This window comes from Macaca fascicularis, chromosome 16 (genome assembly GCF_037993035.2).
Source record: "Macaca fascicularis isolate 582-1 chromosome 16, T2T-MFA8v1.1".
NCBI lineage: Eukaryota > Metazoa > Chordata > Mammalia > Primates > Cercopithecidae > Macaca > Macaca fascicularis.
Window position 1 is genome coordinate 85,879,092 of NC_088390.1, and position 20,318 is coordinate 85,899,409.

Genomic DNA, 20,318 nt, shown 5'->3' on the forward strand with positions numbered 1-20,318 from the left:
GGCAGAGCTTATTCAAACACGACAAGTTCTGTGATCTGACCTGTGTGGCCTCTATACCGGCGCTTCTCAAACTATCTGCGGTGAAGGACTCATTGGTTTATTTCCAATTCATTCTGGACCTACATTTTTGTTTCTTTGTTTTGTTTTTTTGAGACAGGGTCTCACTATGCTGCCCAGCTGATCTCAAACACCAGGGCTCAACCAATCCTCCCACCTCAGCCTCCTGAGTAGCTGAGATGACAAGCCCTATACTTTCGGTTTCCTGAAAACCTATAAAAAAGGAATCACTAGAAACATGGAATAAAGAAGGCATACAAAGTACAAAGCCCAGGTTTTTATGATTAGACTCATCAGACCTGAAATGACTCCTTCAAATGACTGTCAAAGTCTAAATGCTGACTTTCAGCTTCCGTACTGTTGCAGGGATCAGCAGCGGCAGCTCACCGGCTGGCACCCATCCACAGACCTCACCCTGAGTAGCTGGGATATGGGTCATGTGAGGTGTGTCCCGAGCCTATTGCTAGGGAGATGCTGTGGGTTCAAATTCTGTGTGGCCCTGGGCTGGTCATTTATCTGCAGCTCAGCTTCCTCACAGAGCCTGAGGTGGAATTGTCATGAGGATTCACGATGATTCATATAAATTTTGGGACGAGAACCTCGGGTAAGATAACCTGCTCACACGTGTCATTCGGGGATGTCAGCCTGATGGATTTCCAGGCCTTGCACACTGTTCCGGACACTCCAGGCCCACAGATGCCTCCCACATGGAGTTGTGTTACGAGTGTGTTATTTGATCTTTGTTGAACTTGGGCTTATCTTTGCTTGCTCTCAGGCCCTCCCATAATGTTGACATCCTGATAACTCCCACTGGTGACTGCAGGTGGCCACACCCCGCAAGCTCCCTGCAATTCCAGCCATTACTCAGCAACGCTCAGCAATGCAAGGTCACTCAGAAACACCATCTGTCCAAGCTCCGTCTCCCCTCCCACCCCAAAGGAAAAAAGAAAAATTATTCTGTTCCGCCTCCATTTTTCTCCTCCTCCTCCTAAAAGCACACACACACTCACACACACACACACGCAGAACTAAAGTTAGGCTTGCCTTGACCTCTACTTCTAAATTAATTTTCCTTCCTCAGGCATTTGCTGACGCTCCTTTTCTGTTCTTTCCCCAACAGAACACAGATGTCTTTGAAAGCACCAAGCCTGCAAACACTTTGTGTATCCTTGCAAATCGGGTAAAAGAATAATTTTCTCCCAATCCATACAAATCCTCACGCGTCCATTCACCTTTGCTGTGGAATTCACTGACAACCCCCTCTGAGGAATGTACGTGTCAACGCAGAAAAAAAAAAATGAAGAAATTCCGGAATCACACCAAGGGGCCTCAGCCCCAGGTCCCATCTAAGAATGAGACCAGCAAGAACCACTTAGGCTCTGGATGCCGTTAACTCAGGTCCCTGGTGGCCCTTGATAATTTTGTATCTAAAACGAATGGATTTCTACAGATCCGTGTGGAACCTTCTCATGTTTCTCCATCCAGAACATCTCTGTGATGGTGCAGTCACAAATTCTGCAGTTACTTCTGTGTGAGGGGTCTGTTTGGATCGTGTTTGCACACGTGTCAACATACCATCTGGAACATACCATCCTGGAACACGCCCTCCTTCCCCTCGACGGAGGGCGACAATCATTTATTGACTCTCACTGAAGACATGGCCCTGATCGCTGGGGGACTCAGCATCTCAGAGGAGGGTGGGCTGTGCATGCAGAGGGAAAATAGGGGAGCAAAATCTGTGCAGAAGGTCACCTCACTCACATTTGACTTTTGTACCTGTGAACTTCAGTGCAGCGTATACCTAGAATCTGTTTCCTGCCTCAATTTCCCCTCATTCCTTGGTGCCATTAGTTCCTTTTCCAAAAGTCCTCATGGGTCTCCCCCAGCCCTGGACTCTTACCTTCACCATCACCACCTGACTTAGTCCCTGCTGCACGCCCACTGGCCTGCCTCACCACCAGAGCCTCACGTGCCCACCCAAAAATGTGTCCAGAGGTCTCTTTTTCCCTCTGCTTCTCAGGCCTGGCTCCGACCTTTCCTTCCGATCCATTCCTTCCGCATCTCAGGAGCCCCCTGGAGAGACCTCACGGGCTGCCCTCTCCTGGCCCAGCTCTACAACGCCTCCCTCTCCCACAGGCAGAGCAAGACTCCGGTTTCTCTCTCCTGTGACAAGTGTGCGCCCAAAACTTGCAGCACGAACTGTTTATTTTTAGGTTTAGATTTGGGGTCTGGCTTTTTAATTCTTAGTTTGTTCTCAAGTCCGATCGCAGCAGTGGGAGGTGGGAAGTGGGCGGGGGACAGAGAAGGATCTCAGCCCATCGCACCAGGCACCTCCCTCTCCTCTAGGTCTGTGGACGGCCTTCTGACCTGGGGTCCTGGGGTTCTTCCGATGTCTACTCTTACAGCTCCAGTCATTCTGGCCTTGGTTTTACTGCTCGGCCTGTACACCTTCTTATCATTGTCTTAAAATCGGCCAAGGGATGGTTCTTTTTCAGAGCTTCTCAGTGTCTGGGTGAGATCAGGGCTGTGAGGGCCAGGGGACACCTCAGGATGAGTCGTGGGCTATAGAGTCATAGTGCCTGAGCTCATCTTCCTCCTTGGCAGCCTTGGAGGATACAGTGGGTGGAATCACGTCCCCTCAAAACATGTTCCATCCCTAAGCCCCAGGACCTGGGACTGTGGCCTTAGTTGGAAATAAGGTCTTTGCACATGTGATCAAGTTAAGAGGTAGGCCCTCATCTAATGATTGGTATCCTTAGAAGATGATGGAAATGAGAACACACACATGCACACACATGCATGCATACATGTACGCACACACACAAATGCACACACACACAAATGCACACACACACAGGAATGTCACGCGCAGCAGACAGGCAGACAGGCATGGGGGTGGGGTTGCCTCATGATGATGGAGGCAGAGACTGGACTGACGGTGCGTCTATAAGCCAAGGCCCACAGAGGATGGCCAGTGGCCCCTAGAGCCGGGAGAAAGGCCTCCGTATGCTGGGAAAGCTCCTCCCTGAGAAGCAACCCCACTGCCACCCTGATTTTGGATCCCAGCCTCCAGGACTTGGCGAAAACAAAGAGCTATTGTGTGAAGCCACCCAGTCTGTGGCGTTCTGTGATGGCAGTCACAGGACATCGACCCAGATGATCTGAATTTCCAGCCCCACTGGCCAGGTCGACTGTCCTGGGGGCTGCACCTGACACCCTGGGCTGTGGGGGCCAATGACACTCTAGGGGCCAAGCCCTGCTGGCTCCTCTCCTTAGATTATTTCCATCTGGGGAGCAGCGGCAGGGCCTCCCTTCCCACTCCAGCACTGGAACTACATCTGGAAGCTCTTCTCACCCTTAATTGTTCTTAATGCTTTAACACTCGGAGTGACTAATGGGCTGTAATTGGGAGCGGTGTCCTGGGGAACTCGCCGACAGCGCCCTCTGCGACCCGCCCAACCTCCTCCGCCGCTCACTCACAGTGCTCAAAAGTCACCAAGGAAAAATATTGGCCCGTTTTTCTATTTTTTAAAAAAATGTCACACCAGTGCCAACAAGCAGTTTTATCCTTCAGCCAACAAGTATAGGGCGAAGAAAAGGAGGGAGGCGAAGCCAGAAGCAGATGGGACAAAATAGCACAACTGCCACTGAGGTCTGTGACATCTGTCTGGAGACAAAGAGTTCTTGGAGGCAAACCCCACGCCAGTCAGTTCAGGGGGTGTGAAGGATTCCAGCCACACATTTCCCCTTGAAGAGGAAAGGAGAAGGGATAAGGCATCTCTGATGTCTTCTCATCTCCTCCCCGACCCCTGTGAGGGGTAAGTGCTGACTGCCAAGGCACCAGAACTGCAGAGAAGGAACCAGATGATAGAAAGGATAGACAGAGGCAGAGTGGCAGAATTAGGGGCCCTGGAAGAGAACGTACAGAAAAACCTGAAGTGCACACAATTCCTCAATGGGGTGGACGGACAGAGAGAGACAGACAGACAGAGAAGGAGGAAGAGGAGGAGGCATGAGAAAGGAAAGAAGTAGGGGGAGAGAAAAAAGAAGGAAGAGGAGAAAGAGAAAAAGGAGACAGAAGAGGAAGAAGAAGAAAAGGAAGAGGAGGAAGGCCGGGCACAGTGGCTCACTCTGTAACCCCAGCACTTTGGGAGGCCGAGGTGGGTGGATCACTTGAGCTCAGGAGTTTGAGACCAGAATGGCCAACAGGGTGAAACCCCGTCTCTACTAAAAATACAAAAATTAGCCAGGCATGATGGCGTGTATCTGTAATCCCAGTTACTCAGGAGGCTGAGGCAGGAGAATTTCTTGAACCCGGGAGGTAGAGGTTGCAGTGAGCTGAGACTGCGCCACTGCACCCCAGCCTGGGTGATAGAGCAAGGCTCCATCTCAAAAAAATAAATAAAGATCAATTTAAAAACAGAGGGTACAGTGGCTCACACCTGTAATCCCAGCACTTTGAGAGGCTGAGTCAGGCAGATCATGAGGTCAGGAGATTGAGACCATCCTGGCTAACACAGTGAAACACCGTCTCTACTAAAAATACAAAACATTAGCCGGACATGGTGGTAGGCGCCTGTAGTCCCAGCTACTTGGGAGGCTGAGGCAGGAGAATGGCGTGAACCCGGGAGGTGGAGTTGGCAGTGAGTGGAGATCGCGCCATTGCACTCCAGCCTGGGCAACAGAGAGAGACTCCGTTTCAAAAAAAAAAAAAAGAGGAAAAGAGGAGGAGGAGGAAGAAAGGGAGAAACAGAAGCAATGGAGTGGGGCCCCAGGTCCTTGTCTTGCATCCTCTTTCTCACAGGGACATCCTCAGAGCTTGTTCCGAGAACAAGCAAGCAAAGGGGCAAGGTGGCAGAATTAGGCAGGATTAGAATGAGGGACTGAAGTGGCTGAGCTTGGCACCCCTCCTAAATATTTTCCAAATACATTTATCAATAGAAAAGGAATCATGGAAGATTTTAGGACCCATGTCTCCAAAGACCGGCTCAAACTAAAGTCTTCTCATTAAAATATTGGATCCAAGAAGGAAATAAGATACCCCCGCAGGAAGGAGAGACCCCAGCAACGTCCTTCGGCTGGGCATCGCCTGTTCCACCCAGGAGCACGTAGGACAAGCTCCTGTGGCAGGAATGCATTCGCTGCAAGCCTGGGAGCAACGTCCCATCCACTTCTGGTGTAACTAGATGAAGCCATGATCTCCCTCTTCCTGCCGCCAGGCAACGCTCAGGCTTGTGCTCCAGAAAGCCCCACGCACATTCCCACAGCTGATGTGGGCAGCCCGTGTCTCGGCTTGGCCCTCGAGGGTGCCATGCTCCCCTGTGATGGATTCCAGTTTAACAGCTTTTAAAAACAAGCAGACAAGAGACGGGCGTGATGGATGAGTGCAGGAAGCACGCTCATTCGGAGATGATTTATGGGAAGTCACGTGTTGCCACTCATGGGTGCGTCCCCGAGGGTGGGGTCCGGGGTGGATGGATGAGTTTGGATAGTGTAAGCTGCACTACCACGGCAGGCTCACTCTCAACCCCACGGCGTGCGCGGCAGCCCCAGCTCCCATCTGACCATGGCAGGCTCACTCTCAACCCCACGGGGTGCGCTGCAGCCTCCCCTCCCGTCTCAGGCTGTCTGCATCAGGGCAGAAGACTTTGTTTATCTCTCAGCTCCAGAACAAAGGCGCACCCGTCCCCAAAAACATCTGGAGAAGAGACAACTGACCACACTCCTTGGCTCCTCTGAGTGACCCCAACAATGGACAGCAACGTGGTTTAGGAAAATTCTTATTACCCCATGAGAATGGCGAAGGCGGGGGGGAAGGAAGGGAAGGGTCAGGGTTGGAGGAGCAGATGACCCTCCTCTGGAGCTTTTGCTCAGGTCCATCTCTTCCCTGTGGACCTGAAAGACCCATCTGCCCCAGGCCTCAGCCACTGCATGTAACAGACAAATCTCGTTTTGCAGCAGATTAATTTCCATCCATGTTTTTAATAAGGACTTAGAATTTACTATACGGTAAAACCCAAACTGAATCCATATTTAAAGGGATGAGCTTTAAAATGGGATCTAATTGACGGGATCCTTTCCAAGGCAGAGGAAATGAACCGGGGCTGAGGCAATGTCCTAGGCGGAAACGGCTTCCTCCCCACACTCTCCTTTGAAGCAAGGACTCGCCTGCAGAGATGGGGAGTCCTGCTCAAAGGCCTCCTTGCCAAGGCCATTCCTGAATCAGAAAGGCCAGCCTGCCTCACTGGGGCAAAAGCTCTTGCAGGCTTTTCCCTCCCCGGGTTTCTCCATCACTAATTTCCAAGTCCCTCTTAGGAAGCCCCTTCCTCTAGTCACATTCCTTTGGGCCATTGATGGCATCCACATGCCAGAGCTCTGGTAGCCCAAAGGTGGTTTTGGCAGCCCCTTCTCTGAAGCCCATGTCCAGGCCGCAGGGATAACCCAGGAGCACGCGGAGCAGGAGGGTGTCTGCAGGCACACCTGACCTCAGATACGTGTCCCTGGCCCTCTTCCTTCAGACACCCACCACCCACCCTCCTGAAGGTGAATAAAAGACAGGCAGAGAGTCAAAGCCACACACAGGCCTCAGACCTCATTGCTTCTTGCTCAGAGGGGCTTCCTTCTCTCCCCTTGACCTCACCCTTCTAGAAAAGGCAGACTCTGAAATGCAGATTCCTCACTTCACAATTCAGAGCACACCTTTGGAATCAACAAGGGGCTGGACAGTGAACACACCGAGGGAAGCAGCTCAGGTCCAAAAGAGCTTGTGGGGTGACCCCACCAGCCCCTGGACTTCCCAGACCCTCCCTCGGGGGTGGGCTGGTCTTGTGCTTTCACTGTTGATGACCCTAAGAATTTACCTATTTGGGGGACATAGGTTCTCAGACCCACAGAAAGGTGAGGCTGGGCCCTGCAACCTCCTTCTTGGAGGCAGCAGGAAGTAGCATTTTCAGAGGAGCACGGGAGATGGTGCTACTGTCATGGCCTGCAGGATGTCTGTACATCGGGGCTCTCCCCTAGGGACAGAGCTGCAAGCATCTTCTTGGAACTAGGCCTCTGAGGTTCCAGAGACAGAGCATGATGTCAGGGGGTCGCTCGTCCTGCGCTGAGGCCAGCCCCAAACCTCGTGTCCAATATATATTTTCTCAGACAGCCTGCAAGCACGGTGATCTTGGCACAGAGTGACCTGACCAGGAGCCGTGGCTGATGGCACAGCAGCGTTGCCTTCACCACGACACTGCGGCGAGCCCCAGGGCAGAAGGAGCCAGAACGAGGAGTGGGATTCCTGCCCTCTAAACAGTCACATTGCTGCTTCTCTGTCCTGGTACCGGCTGGGGTGTGTGGCCTTCCCATCTGGGCTCCCCGAGGGGTCCCTGATGGTTTACGGAATGGAGTGACAGCTGTTTCAGCAGAGGAGGGGAATTGTTTAAGGGCTTATCTCAGACATGGGCCCAGATCCACCACTCTTCTCCTCCTGGGTCCATGGCAGAGCTAGTGCTTCCGGGGATAGAGTGGGACAGTGGGCTCCTCGGCTGTCCCCTGCTTCCACTCTGTCCCCCTCACAGAAGGCGGTGGCATCTTCATACATCCCAAATCAGGCCATTTAATCCCTCACTCAGAATCCTGCAGTGGCTCCCACCACCCTTAAGACAACATCCAAAATCCTCAGCCCCAACCTAAAGGCCACTGCATCCAGTCCTGGACCCTCTTCGTCATCTCCTTCCTCTACCTGCACAGTCCCCAGACCCCGGGACGCCAGCCCCTCCTGCTACTTCTCCAGCATGCCCGCATGTCGCTGCCTCAGCGCCTTGGACTGGCCATTCCCTCTGTCTGGAACGCTCTCCCCTCAGACATCCTGGGGTCCTCCCTCCCTTCCTTCTGTCTCGGCTCACAATATCAGCACCCGGGGCCTGCCCTTCTGTCCTGTGCAAGCCACAGCCCCCACCGTTCGCCTTGGTCTTAGCATGCTGCATTTATCCTCACAGCATTATGTGCGCCTAACATACATTTATTCTCCATGTCCCTGCTAAATATAAACACCATGAGGGCCAGAACTTGACCTTGTCTCCACTGCGTCTCCAGCACCCCAAACAGGGCTCAGCACATCGGGGGCTCGAGGCTGTGGAATGAATAATGCAGGACAGTCTGGATCGATGAGCTACGGCAAGAAGACCCCAGGGAGCCCTGGAGCGGAGAAAGGCACCCATGGCCTTCACCAGAGAGAAGCAAGCAGCACATGCCTGGACATGCACCCAGATTGTGCGTGGAGATTTCCGATTCTGCGGGCTCTGGAAAGGGCATCTTTTGATGGGTATTGGAGAGACCAGCCTGTGTCTGGGCCTCTGATCTCTTTGCCTAGGGTTCTTGGTATCATCTGCTCAGCCCAGAAAGGGTCGTCATGCAAGCCTGCCTGCAGGCTTCAGGGCTCCAGTCCTCCCTGCACGGGGGTCAATGACCCACAGCTTTGCCCTGTCTATCATCAGGGAATGGGGCTGCACTGAACCTCACGGGGGCTTAAGAAAGAATTCACCTGGTGTCTGTCCCTCGTTCCTGGGAGGTGATCTCTAAAACCTCTGGAGTTTCCAAGGGATAGGAGTGTCTTCTGTTAGTCATAACAAGCCACTCCTGCCCATACCTGACCATGTGCTGACCTGCAACTCATAAGGACCCTTAGGGGGCTTCCATCGTGAGGCTGGCCGTGCACGTGATGAGAGGCTTGGAAATTTCACTCCCCACCTCAGGGGAGCAGAGGGGGCTGGAGACAGCTCAGCCACGTGACTCGGGGAGCTTTCGGGTGGTGAACTTGTGGGTGAACCAGCAGGGTGGTGCATCCTAGCTCCACAGCGAGTGGGTGTGGATGTTCCATATCCAGGACACTGCCCGACCTCAACCTATGTGTGTCACACGACTGTCATACACCTGTCATTTTTAGTGTAGTGCCTTTTTGTTGTTGTTCTGTGAATTGTAGCAAATTATCAAAACTGAGGGGTCCTGGGAACCTCTGAATTTGCCACTGGTCACAAGTGCAGGTGGCCTTGGCAGGTTGCATTCGAAGTGAGAGCCGTCTTACAAAGCGCTTTGCCCGAACCCTGTGGAGTCGGACGCTGACTCTGGCACTTAGTGTCAGAGCTGAACGGGGGGCGGTGGGAACAGAGGCATTGGGCCGTCCCCTCTAGAGCCGCACGAAGGCTTCAGGGCCCTCCCTGAGCTGCGGGGCAATCTGGGCAGCAGAACATGAACCGTGCAGGGGAAGGTCAGGCCCTGACCTTGGATTCTATGGCATCTCTGCTGACACCAGACAGTGGACCCCACACCCCGCCCACCCTCCTTCCAGGACTAACTGCCCCGAAGCCAGGCTGATGGGCTTCAGGGTACGAAAAGCGGTCACTCCTTAAAAATTCTACCCCATACCTTCCTGGGCATCCGTCGACGCCCCCCTCCTACTCCACAAAGACACCATGACCTGAAAACTAGAGACCGGCAGAGAACGTCCCTACCCCGCAACCCTTTCTGTAAAATAAAATCGCCGCATTAAAATGGATTTTCTCCACAAATGCAAACTCTGGGGATGGGCGTGGTGGACAGGTGGGACCGCCTTACCTGGTAGTGGGAGGTGAGGTCTGCTTTGCTGTGCGGGGAGGCCCCAGTGGGGCTCCTTCTGGACCGTCCTTGGCAAGGAGGGGGCTGCTGGGGAGGAGCAGCAACTGCAGGAAGATTGTTAGCGTCTCAGAGACAGAATTTCAACCTGCAGGGGGAAAAAAGCAAGTAAAAAAAATGCCTTTGAAGGAAACATCTTCCTTTTGATCTAAAACAAACATTTGGTACTAATAAACAAGGGGGGGCAGCTTCAAAGCCAACCATTTGCCACCAGGGATTGGCACCCTCCAAAGGGCACTTCGCTTTTTATGCCCCAGGGGAGTAAAAGGAAACTTGCAGAAAACACATCATTAGGACCCTATTGCCGAACAACCAACGGTGCAGTCCATCCCCGGGTCCGCCCCTCTCCCAGCCCACTTGCGATGGTCCTCCGCCCCCAGCAACTCTTCCACCCCACCATGCTGGCTCCTCCCCATCGCCTCTCCCACCGCCGCCTGCTCTCGCTTCCTCCCCCATCCAGCCTAGATTCCAGGACCCACCACTGTCTGCACTCCCCCAGCTACTTTGTCCCTCTCTTTTAAAAATATTCATCCGATGATGTCACTGTCCTGATCTGGTGACACAGCCTTCCACTGGTGTCCTGTATCATTTGGAAGAAACACTTAAAGTTGTTTCAGCGGCCTGCAAGCCAGGTGAGTCGGGCTTCTATGATTTGGGGACTTCCTAAGAAGATCAGATGCAAGGTCTCACAAGGCGGCTGTGCGCTCGTAGACGGCTTCATGGCCAACCCTCCTTGGCCTCTGGGGCTCTCGGCAGTCTGGCCCCCTCTCCTAGCACACTGCCTCTCTCCCCTGCAGCCCCATTGGCTTCCTGGCTGTCCCTCCACGCAGGCGCATGCCTCCCGGACCCCACCCCGCACCACGCCTTTGCACATCTACTGCATGGAATGCTTTTCCCTGCACATTTGCAGGGCTCCTTCCCTCCCTCCCTCCCTGTCTGCCTCCCTCCGTTCCTCCCTGCCTCCCTGCGTACCTGCCTCAGAACTGTGCACATATGGCACCTTTCCGAGGCCATCCAGGAACAGAACACCCCATCAAAATAACCAGCATTCCTCTGGCATTTCCTTCTCCTTTCCCCCCATGAATTTCCCCCCCCCGGGACTTAGCACATCTGGCTTCACGTGGATGTGCTGGGATCCCGCCATCCCGCCTTGCCTCCGCTGGAATGCAGGCTTCCTGAGGGCAGGCATATTCACATCTGCTGGATTTAGTGCTGAATCCCCAACGCCCAGGATGTGCCTGGCACACAGCTGGGGCTCGCTCCATATTTTTCTGAGTGAATAAGTAAATGAATGAAGAATGAACCCACAAAAGTTACTCCCCCATTAATACTTCTGGGTTTATTTAGAATCATATCCCACTATCACACCAGAGAGCAGGAATTCCCGGGAAACGGAGGGGGCCGGAGGATTCTGTTTGTTTGGTTGGTAGGGGCTGGCAGGGGGTAGACCTGAACCTGGAAATTCTTGTTTGCTTAATTTACTCCAACCCAAACAGTGTATGTGTGCCGTCAGCCAGACAGGACACAAAAACTATCTAGGAGATCCACTCTGACCAACCCGAGAGACTGTCTTTGGGATAGAGTCATGAGATCGGGGTGGCCAGGGAGTGGCTGAGCTGTGTGATTCCCTGAATCACCCCCACCACTGGCAGCACCCAGAAATTTCACAACGGGGTTTTAAACAACGACGACAACAACAATAATATATTAACCAATTTGTTTCTTTTCCTAAAATCCAGTCACTGAATGGAGTACAACCCCCACACTGAAGAGCAGAACCAGCATCCCAGAGAGCTCAGCAGCCCTGGAGCAATGCCTGGGGAACATCTGGCCTTTCAGGGACCATCGGTGCCGAGCCCAGTGCCCAGTGCTGGGCGTGGGAGCCACTTTTCAATGGCAAAAGTATAAGTAATATGAACAGTTCCATGGATGAAATGCAGCCAAGGAGGTGGCTGGGAGAGGGCCTGGGGGCAGGGGACCTGAGCAGAAGTAGAGGACTCAGGTGGAGGTGGAAGGCAGCCCAGGTTGGGCAGGAAGGGGCCCCAGGAAGGGGCCTGGCCTGGTGGGGAGAGAAAGCAGGCAGCAGGCTTCTCTGCAACCTGAGTGCTTGATTCTCAGCAGGAGCAGAAAAGGCAAGAGCTAGAACTCACACTGCACCAGGCCCTGGGCAAGGAGGTCTGTGGAGGACTGAAGATCTGTGCCAAGCCTCCTCTGAGCCTGGTGTCCACACCCCCACAGCCCCAGCTTCCAGCTGCCCCAGTGACCAGAGAAGCAGAAGCATCCGAAAGCCCTCAAGTCTCCTCTGGTCCTGTCGGGGCTTTCAGGGAGACCACAGGATACCCCTCTGGTCCTGGAGGCGATTCCCAAGCATTTGCTTCAACTCTCAACGTCACCTCCTCCCCAGACAGGGTTCCCAGAGCCAGGATGGAGGCAGGTGGTCCAGGGAGACTCCTGCCCTGCTGCTCTCTCCCACCACCCCCAAAGCAGAAGCAGCCCAGGGCCTGGGTGGGAGGAGAGCCTGGGGAGAGGCGGGCTTGTCTGCCGGGGCTGCCACCCTTCCTGACTCATCAGTTCTCTTGCCTTTGAGGCGGATGGAGCTGCCCTCCCCAGAGCAGCCGTGGCAGGGCAGGCGCCCACAGGAAGGAATGGAAACAGAGTCCATCCCTGGGGATCCCCAGTCATCCCCCGAGGCCACATGGACACTGATGCTGCCCAGCCTGGCAGCCAGTCCAGGGCCAGGGAACCTAACCCCTTGAAGGAGATGGGGAGGAATTAGAGGGAGCAAAGACAGGGTGGGGAGATGTGATGAAGGAACCCAACAGAAGCTCCAACCCCACTGCTCCCCTCCCCAGCACAGAGATCTTTACGTCTTATGCCTGAAACTCAGGCCACCTTCTCTGGGTGCAAATGTCTTCACATCCCCCCAGAGGCCGAGCTGAAGGCGATGCTCCCGGCGCCCCCACACCTCTCCTCCGCACCTTGCAAGCCAAGCTGACAGGAGGTTATTTCATTTTAACGGGTTGTGCCCAGCCCCGCCTGCAGCCGCCAGCTTAGAGGATGGAGACATGAGCGATCCACAGGCTGCCGAGTCCAGAGCGCGGGGACCCACCCCAGCGCAGCCACCCCTGCCTGGGCCCGAGCCTCCTTGGCGTTGGTAGGCGAGTCCTGTGCGTCCTGCATCCCTCCCCTGCCGCCAGCTGGGCGAAGGTGCTGCGTCCTAGCCCCACCGATAGGCCCAGCCTGGTTTTGTTTTCCTCAGCCTGAGCTGAGTGGGAGATAACAGCTTGTCCCTGATTGTAATGGCATGTTTTTCCCCACTGCGCAGTGGGAGACACCAACCATCACCCATAGCACAGACCACAGGCCTATGGCCCCCTCCACGTGCACCCCTATGCCCCACACCCGACCCCTTGGTGCTGCGGGGTTTAGGGGACCTCAGGGCTCACTCCAGGCTTGTGGCTGGCAGAAGGAGTGGAACCACAGTGGGAGGCAAAAGGCCCAGTGACCAAGTCCCCTCGAAGGCTCTCGAGGCCTCGCAGCCCAGCAGGGGTGGGAGCAGAGTGGGGGCCTGGGCTGGGCTGCAGGTGGCTTCTCAGGGCGAGCCCACGCAGTGGCAGGGACCACGGTGGGCGGGGCCTGGTCGAGGCCACAGCCTGCCATTCCCCCACTTGTTGGGGACAAAAGCGTCCAGTCTGTCGCAGGAGCGAGCTGTGTCCTCCTCATTCTCTGAGCCGTATTTATGGCCCCTCACCATGTGCTGAGTGCAGTGCTCAGAGCACAGCAGAGCACGCAGGGACACTCAGAGCACAGCAGAGCACACAGGGAGCACTCAGAGCACACAGGGAGCACTCAGAGCACAGCAGAGCACACAGGGAGCACTCAGAGCACACAGGGAGCACTCAGCACAGCAGAGCACACAGGGAGCACTCAGAGCACACAGGGAGCACTCAGCACAGCAGAGCACACAGGGAGCACTCAGAGCACACAGGGAGCACTCAGAGCACACAAGGAGCACTCAGCACAGCAGAGCACACAGGGAGCACTCAGAGCACACAGGGAGCACTCCACACAGCAGAGCACACAGGGACACCCCACTGTTGACCTTCACAGGGAAAAGCCTCTGAGGCCTCCTCACCTCCCCCTCTTCTGGGAGGTCAGGTGGGGAATTCTGAGCCCCATCCTGTCCCCTACACACACACACACACACATGCACACATGCTCACATATGCACATGAACACAGACGGGCCATCCTGGACCCTACCCTCCACCTGCTTCCTCAGAATCTAATCCTCTTGCTTTAATGTCAGAGCCCCCAAATAATATAGGGGTCCAGGGAGAGGCTTAAGCATCCCCAGAAGGCTGGCCATGGGTGTCAGGGCCCCCAGAAGAGCTGGGAAGCGTGAGGAGTGTCCTACAAAGGGTGAGGGCTGTGCCCTGGGGCTTGGAGGGGACCTCAGTCTCAGAGAAGGATTTTAAAGACCCCTGCGCCCCCATCTGCAGCTGGCCAGTTTCCTCTTCCCAGCTCTCAGCCTAGCCGCTTCAGCCTGCTGCAGAACCAGCCAGCACTGCTCCCGAGGTAGCACGAAGCTGGGGCAGCCCCTGGTGCTCTGGCCCCAAAAGACCTCCTCTCAGATTCTTGTCAAAGATGGAAAAATAAACATTCGGACTGCTATAAAGTGTCTTCTACCAAAAAATAAGCAGACACACAAACGAAGAGGGAGGTAGGGGAAGGAGTGAGAGAGACGGAGGGAGGGAAGAAGAGGGAAGGAAGCCTCTGGGGACGAGGCACGTTCACCCAGCCTGGACAGGGGAAGGTTGAGGAGGGCCGTGGCAGAGGCGTGGGTGAGGCACACAAGGTAGCTGGAACAGAATCCACAGGCAGATAGTCCAGGTGCGACGCACTGGCCAGGCAGAGAGTAGGCCAGGACAGCAGGTCCCAGGGAAGGGCAGAGAAGGCAGAAGTCAGATGACCTGCCCTGGCGGGCCCCGGTGGGCCCCGACGACCTTGGACTCACGAGTTGCCTTTGGTCAGAAGTGTGGACTTGTGTTGACCAAGATGCTGCAGAGGCCAGGGGGAGCCAGAAGCAAGGGGCAAGCACAGCTAGGAAAGAATGTGTTGAGACGGGGGAGGGGAGGGCCTGGCCGAACCACCATCCTCATCCTTGTCCTTAGCCCCCCGTCAGTGTTGGCTCACCACTGTGCCCCAGTGCCTGGCCAGTGCCGGCACACAGTAGGCGCTCAGCAGTTTCGGTGAAATGAATGCTGCAAAGAAGGTGGCCAATCTGGGTGAGTGGTGTGGAGCTGGGTAACGTTTCTGTTGAAAATTCCCAGCTGTAATCCTAGCACTTTGGGAGGCTGAGGTGGGCGGATCACAAGGTCAGGAGATCGAGACCATCCTGGTTAACATGGTGAAACCCTGCCTCTACTAAAAATACAAAAAATTAGCCGGGCGTGGTGGTGGATGCCTGTAGTCCCAGTTGCTCCAGAGGCTGAGGCAGGAGAATGGCATGAGCCGGGGAGGCAGAGCTTGCAGTGAGCCGAGATGGCGCCACTGCACTCCAGCCTGGGGGACAGAGTGAGACTCCGTCTCAGAAAAAAAAAAAAAAAAGAAAGAAAAGAAAATTCCTGGGTGACCTGAACACGGACAAGTGGGATCAAGAAGTTGTCACTGATTTGCATCTGACCACAGGATGGTCTCAGGCTCCTAGAGGTGGGGGTGAGGTGGAATGACCTTCCCATTCTACATGGCAAAGAAAACGAACTGAGCCCACCTGAGAACCCAGGCGTCCCGAGACCCTCGCACTCACAGCCTCTTGTGCCGAATAAGAACCCAGGCGTCCCAAGACCCTCGCACTCACAGCCTCCTGTGCCGAATAAGAACCCAGGCGTCCCGAGACCCTCGCACTCACAGCCTCTTGTGCCGAATAAGAACCCAGGTGTTCCGAGACCCTCGCACGCACAGCCTCCTGTGCAGAATAAGAACCCAGGCGTCCCGAGACCCTCACACTCACAGCCTCCTGTGCAGAGAGAGGACCAACAGCCAAGCATACAGATATCCTGGATTTTTTTCCCCCAGATCTCCAAATAGAAGATCACACTTGGACTTCAGCATGCAAGGGGACATCACTAGTGTTTTATAAATTAAGGCTCATCTGAGGATGTGGCTTCATTTATAGGATTTAAGATGAGGCATCACAGAGCGGTAGAAGTAGCTGGTGAGTTGAGGAGGAGCCCCCCATTTTACTACCCCTTCCCCAGGCCTACTGACAGCAGCACATGGGGGAATGAGACGGTGGTCCCCCTCTGGGCAGATGCAGCCCTGCCAGTGCAGAACTTGAATTCTGAGGCTGTTCATCTTCTCAGGGCATGCTACACTCCATTCTCTGCAACAGCCTGGTTGGTGTGCCTTGGAACATTTCAGGCAACAGCAAGGGAAAAGCTTGGAGCAGGACCCACAGGCCTGGCTTCTCCTCCCAACCTATCACTGTGTGACCTGGGACATCTGAACATCCCTGATCCTTTCCCCCAGCAACTCACAGGAAGTGCCTACTATGTGGCAGATGCAGACCCAGGTGCCAGGCATTCAGCAAGGTGCAATAGCAACCCCATCCCCGCCCAAAGTGTCTTGGATGTCACCTTCCCTGCCCCCTGCGCAAGGCACACAGAAAGAAGACGGAAAGGGCTTTGCACTAAATCACAACTGCACTTTCTCCTAATACTCCAAGGAGTCAAATGACCTCTGAAGGCCACCAGAGCCACAGGCCTCTTTGTGATGGTCAGACATGGGCTTGTGAAAGAGCCGTTTAGGGACATAGCATAGGGGACTCCAAGACCAGGGGGACCCTAAAATCATCAGAAATCAAGTTTGGGTTTGTATGTCATTTTGCTCATCTGTTTTTGTTTTTTGTTTGTTTTTTAACAAAGGTAGTGATATCACCAGAAATATGCCCGCATTCTTATTTGGCTTCCTGGAGGGACTCAGAAAATGGCACTTGCAAAATCTCAGAGGATTCCACTCGCACATTTTAGATTGTGCTTTTCTTCCCAAACTGCACCTTTGCTGGTACATTTTATTGCAGAGAGCGGAACTTTTTAGCCTTCTAGTCCTGCCAGAAAGTTAAAAAAAAAAAAAAAAAAAAAAAAAAGAATGAGAGTAATGGCAAAGATTTAACATTCTTTATTTTTTGAGACAGGGTCTCACTCTGTCACCCAGGCTGGAGTGCAGTGACTTGAACACAGTTCACTGCAGCCTCCACCGCCCAGGTTCAAGCAATCCTCCCACCTCAGTCCCCCAAGTAGCTTGAACTACAGGTGTGCGTCACCATGCCTGGCTAATTTTTGTAGAGATGGGCTTTTGTAGAGATGGGCTGTATTTTTTGTAGAGATGGGCTTTCACCATGGTGCCCAAGCTGGTCTCAGACTCCTGAGCTCAAGCGATCCACCCACCTTGGCCTCCCAGAGTGCTGGGATTACAGGTGTGAGGCACTGTGCCTGGTCCAACATTCATTTTTAAGACCATGGAATTCTCCAAAGGCACTAGAGCTGCGCACCCTCCCAACTGCAGCACTTCCTCAGGGTATGCAGCCTCCTGGAGCTTGCCCGGGGTGCAGTTCCACAAGGCACTGTTCTCTTTCCTTCTGTTTTTCTTACACTAGCTTCTCCCTGGGTGCCAGTGGCTCTACGTCTGCCGTCTTTTCTGGCTAATCCCTCTCATGATACCTTTCAGGGCTGCTGGCTTTGCTCTGTTCTGTTTTCCGTCACCCCAGTTCCTCCTCAGCCTCTGCACCCCGCAAAACATAAGCTCCTAACCAAAAGCAGAGTTTGAAATGGGACTCAAACTAAGAAAGCAAAACTTGCTCTTTCTTTAACCAAGAGAAAAACAACACAGAGCACCTCATTTTAGTGGTAAAGATTATAGGGAATATACAATATTCGGAATAAATGAGCCTCCTCACCCCATTTTTTTTGGTGTGTTTTTTTGTTTTTTGTTTGTTTGTTTGTTTGTTTGAGACAGAATCTCGCTCTGCCGCCCAGGCTGGAGTGCAGTGGCCAGATCTCAGCTCACTGCAAGCTCCGCCTCCCAGGTTTACGCTGTTCTCCTGCCTCAGCCTCCTGAGTAGCTGGGACTACAGGTGCCCGCCACCTCGCCCAGCTAGTTTTTTTTTTTGTATTTTTTAGTAGAGACGGGGTTTCACCAGGTTAGCCAGGATGGTCTCGATCTCCTGACCTCGTGATCCGCCCACCTCGGCCTCCCAAAGTGCCAGGATTACAGGCTTGAGCCACTGCGCCCGGCCCTCCCCCCGTTTTTAAACCACTCTTGTGAAGCCAGCTGAGTTCCTGGCTCCCCTTGTGCCTTCGGAATCCTGTCTCTGGCAAAATAATTTGGGTTTTATTCTTCTGGCATCTGGTGGGAGTCGGTGACAATTTTACTGTAGCTACACTTCTTCTTTTTTAATACCAGTGTGTTTTAATAATACAGTGTACCTTTTGGTATTGTTGAAATGTTACATTATTCAACGTATCCAACAGGAAAGGGAAGGGCCTTCTGTAATTTATGTGTCCTCGGCGCTGTGTTTAAAGCTTGTAACGTGGAGGGCTGTAATTTGGGAAGCAATTTTCCCCAAGGTCGGGAGAACAGTTTCTGGAGGAGAGGCTGGAGACTGCCTGACCCGGGCTCACTGGGTTGGGGGCCCAGAACCCTGGCCATGAGGCTAACCCTAGTGGTAGGGAGTACTGTGGGCCCCAAACCAGAAATGTTCCCCAAAATGCAGCAACAACAACAAATCCTCAGCCCGGCTATGGCTGGCTCGGTAGGCCACTTGGGTTTCAAGCAACTCATCTAGTTTCCAGGTTCTGGCCCTTCCAGAGAGTCATTGCTGTGCTAAACATTCATGAGTCCCTCCCGCATGGATACTGGGGCACAGCTGGAAACAGCACAGGCACCTGTTGTGGGACCTGCAGTGTAGAGAGAGAGAGAGAACAGGTAAACCACAACCCCAGGAGAGGCGGTGTATGGGCTCCTACAAGATGGCAAGCTCCAGAATGTTGGGGCCTTATTTTTCTTTTTTTTTTTTTTTTTTTGAGAAGGAGTCTCGCTCTGTCCCCCAGGCTGGAGTGCAGTGGCCGGATCTCAGCTCACTGCAAGCTCCGCCTCCTGGGTTCACGCCATTCTCCTGCCTCAGCCTCCCGAGTAGCTGGGAGTACAGGCACCTGCCACCTCGCCCGGCTAGATTTTTTGTTTTTTTTTTTTTTTTTTTTTTTTTTTAGTAGAGACGGGGTTTCACCAGGTTAGCCAGGATGGTCTCGATCTCCTGACCTCGTGATCCGCCCGTCTCGGCCTCCCAAAGTGCTGGGATTACAGGCTTGAGCCACCGCACCCAGCCTGGGGCCTTATTTTTCTGAGCGCCACAGCTAAGCCATTGAGAATGGTGCCTGGCACACCCCAGTGCTAAGCAAACATGCTTGAGTGAGTGCATGAAAGAGTGAAAAGCCAATAGAGAGACATGGGTGATGGGCGTCTGGGAACCTAAGCAGGGGTACTGCATTCGTGGGAGGTGTTCTAGCTTCCTAGGGCAGGTGACCGACTCTGGAGTGAATCAGAGAGGGGCAGGGAGGGGAGGAGAGAGGAGGGCAGGTGCAGAGCCTTGGACAGAAGGGGCAGGGGAAACGTCATCTAGGGAATGCAAATAATAGAAGAAGTTTGGGACTGGGGGATAGCAGGAGATGAGACCAGACATATAAGTCAGGAACCAGATCAGGAAGTACCTTGAACACCGTACAAAGGACTTTAAAAAGCCGTTTGAGGAATTTTAAGCAGGACATGATGCAGATTTGGGTATTCGGAAGCATGCTCTGGTGCTGATGTGGGCCTGGTAGAGGGGAAAAACCAAGGCAGGAATCTCAGCGGGGAGGCGGCCCAGGTGATCCAATGGCTTACGGAAAGGCGGATGGAGATTAGTGACTGCGAACACCAGGATTTGGTGACCAGTCCCACCCACATGGGAGATGAGGAAGACACAAGCCACCTCCCAGTTTCGGGTTTGTCCAGCTACATAAATAGGGAGCCAGTTTGTGATAAGGTGAGGAGGAAGAAGGTGGGCTTGGGAAACCAAGACATCAGGAAGTTACAGTGCAGGGGCCTTCAGCTCGGTGAAGGTGTCATTTATCACATTATCACCTGCAGTCCACTCTGCTATTCCTTACACCTTTTCCTGTGTTAAAAATGGCACGAGGCTGGGCACAGTGGCTCATACCTGTAATCCCAGCACTTTGGGAGGCCAAGGTGGGCGGATCGCTTGAGGTCCGGAGTTTGAGACCAGCCTGGCCAACGTGGTGAAACCCTGTCTCTACTTAAAAACTACAAAAATTAGTCAAGCGTGGCAGCACACACCTAAAATCCCAGCTATTCTGGAGGCAGGAGAATTGCATGAACCCGGGAGGCAGAGGTTGCAGTGAGCCAAGATCAGGCCACTGCACTCCAGCCTGGATGACAGAGCAAGACTGTCTCAAGAACAAAACAAAGAAGAAATGGCACCATATGATGTTTCAAGGCCGATGGGGCTGAGCTCACATTGGACGTGCTAAGTTTGAAGAGCCCCTGGAA

At 53.8% G+C, this 20,318-nt stretch overlaps 1 protein-coding gene across 42 annotated transcripts in view; it reads right to left on the reverse strand.

Annotated features, from left to right (window-relative positions):
- Positions 1-20,318, reverse strand: part of RBFOX3 (RNA binding fox-1 homolog 3) — a 522,239-nt gene that overhangs the window by 385,252 nt on the left and 116,669 nt on the right. For all 42 annotated transcript variants that reach the window (XM_065532120.2, XM_074020776.1, XM_065532118.2 and 39 more), the window contains exon 2: positions 9,658-9,802. The gene's annotated coding sequence lies outside the window, so the exon portion shown is untranslated. The remainder of the gene's footprint in view (positions 1-9,657; positions 9,803-20,318) is intronic.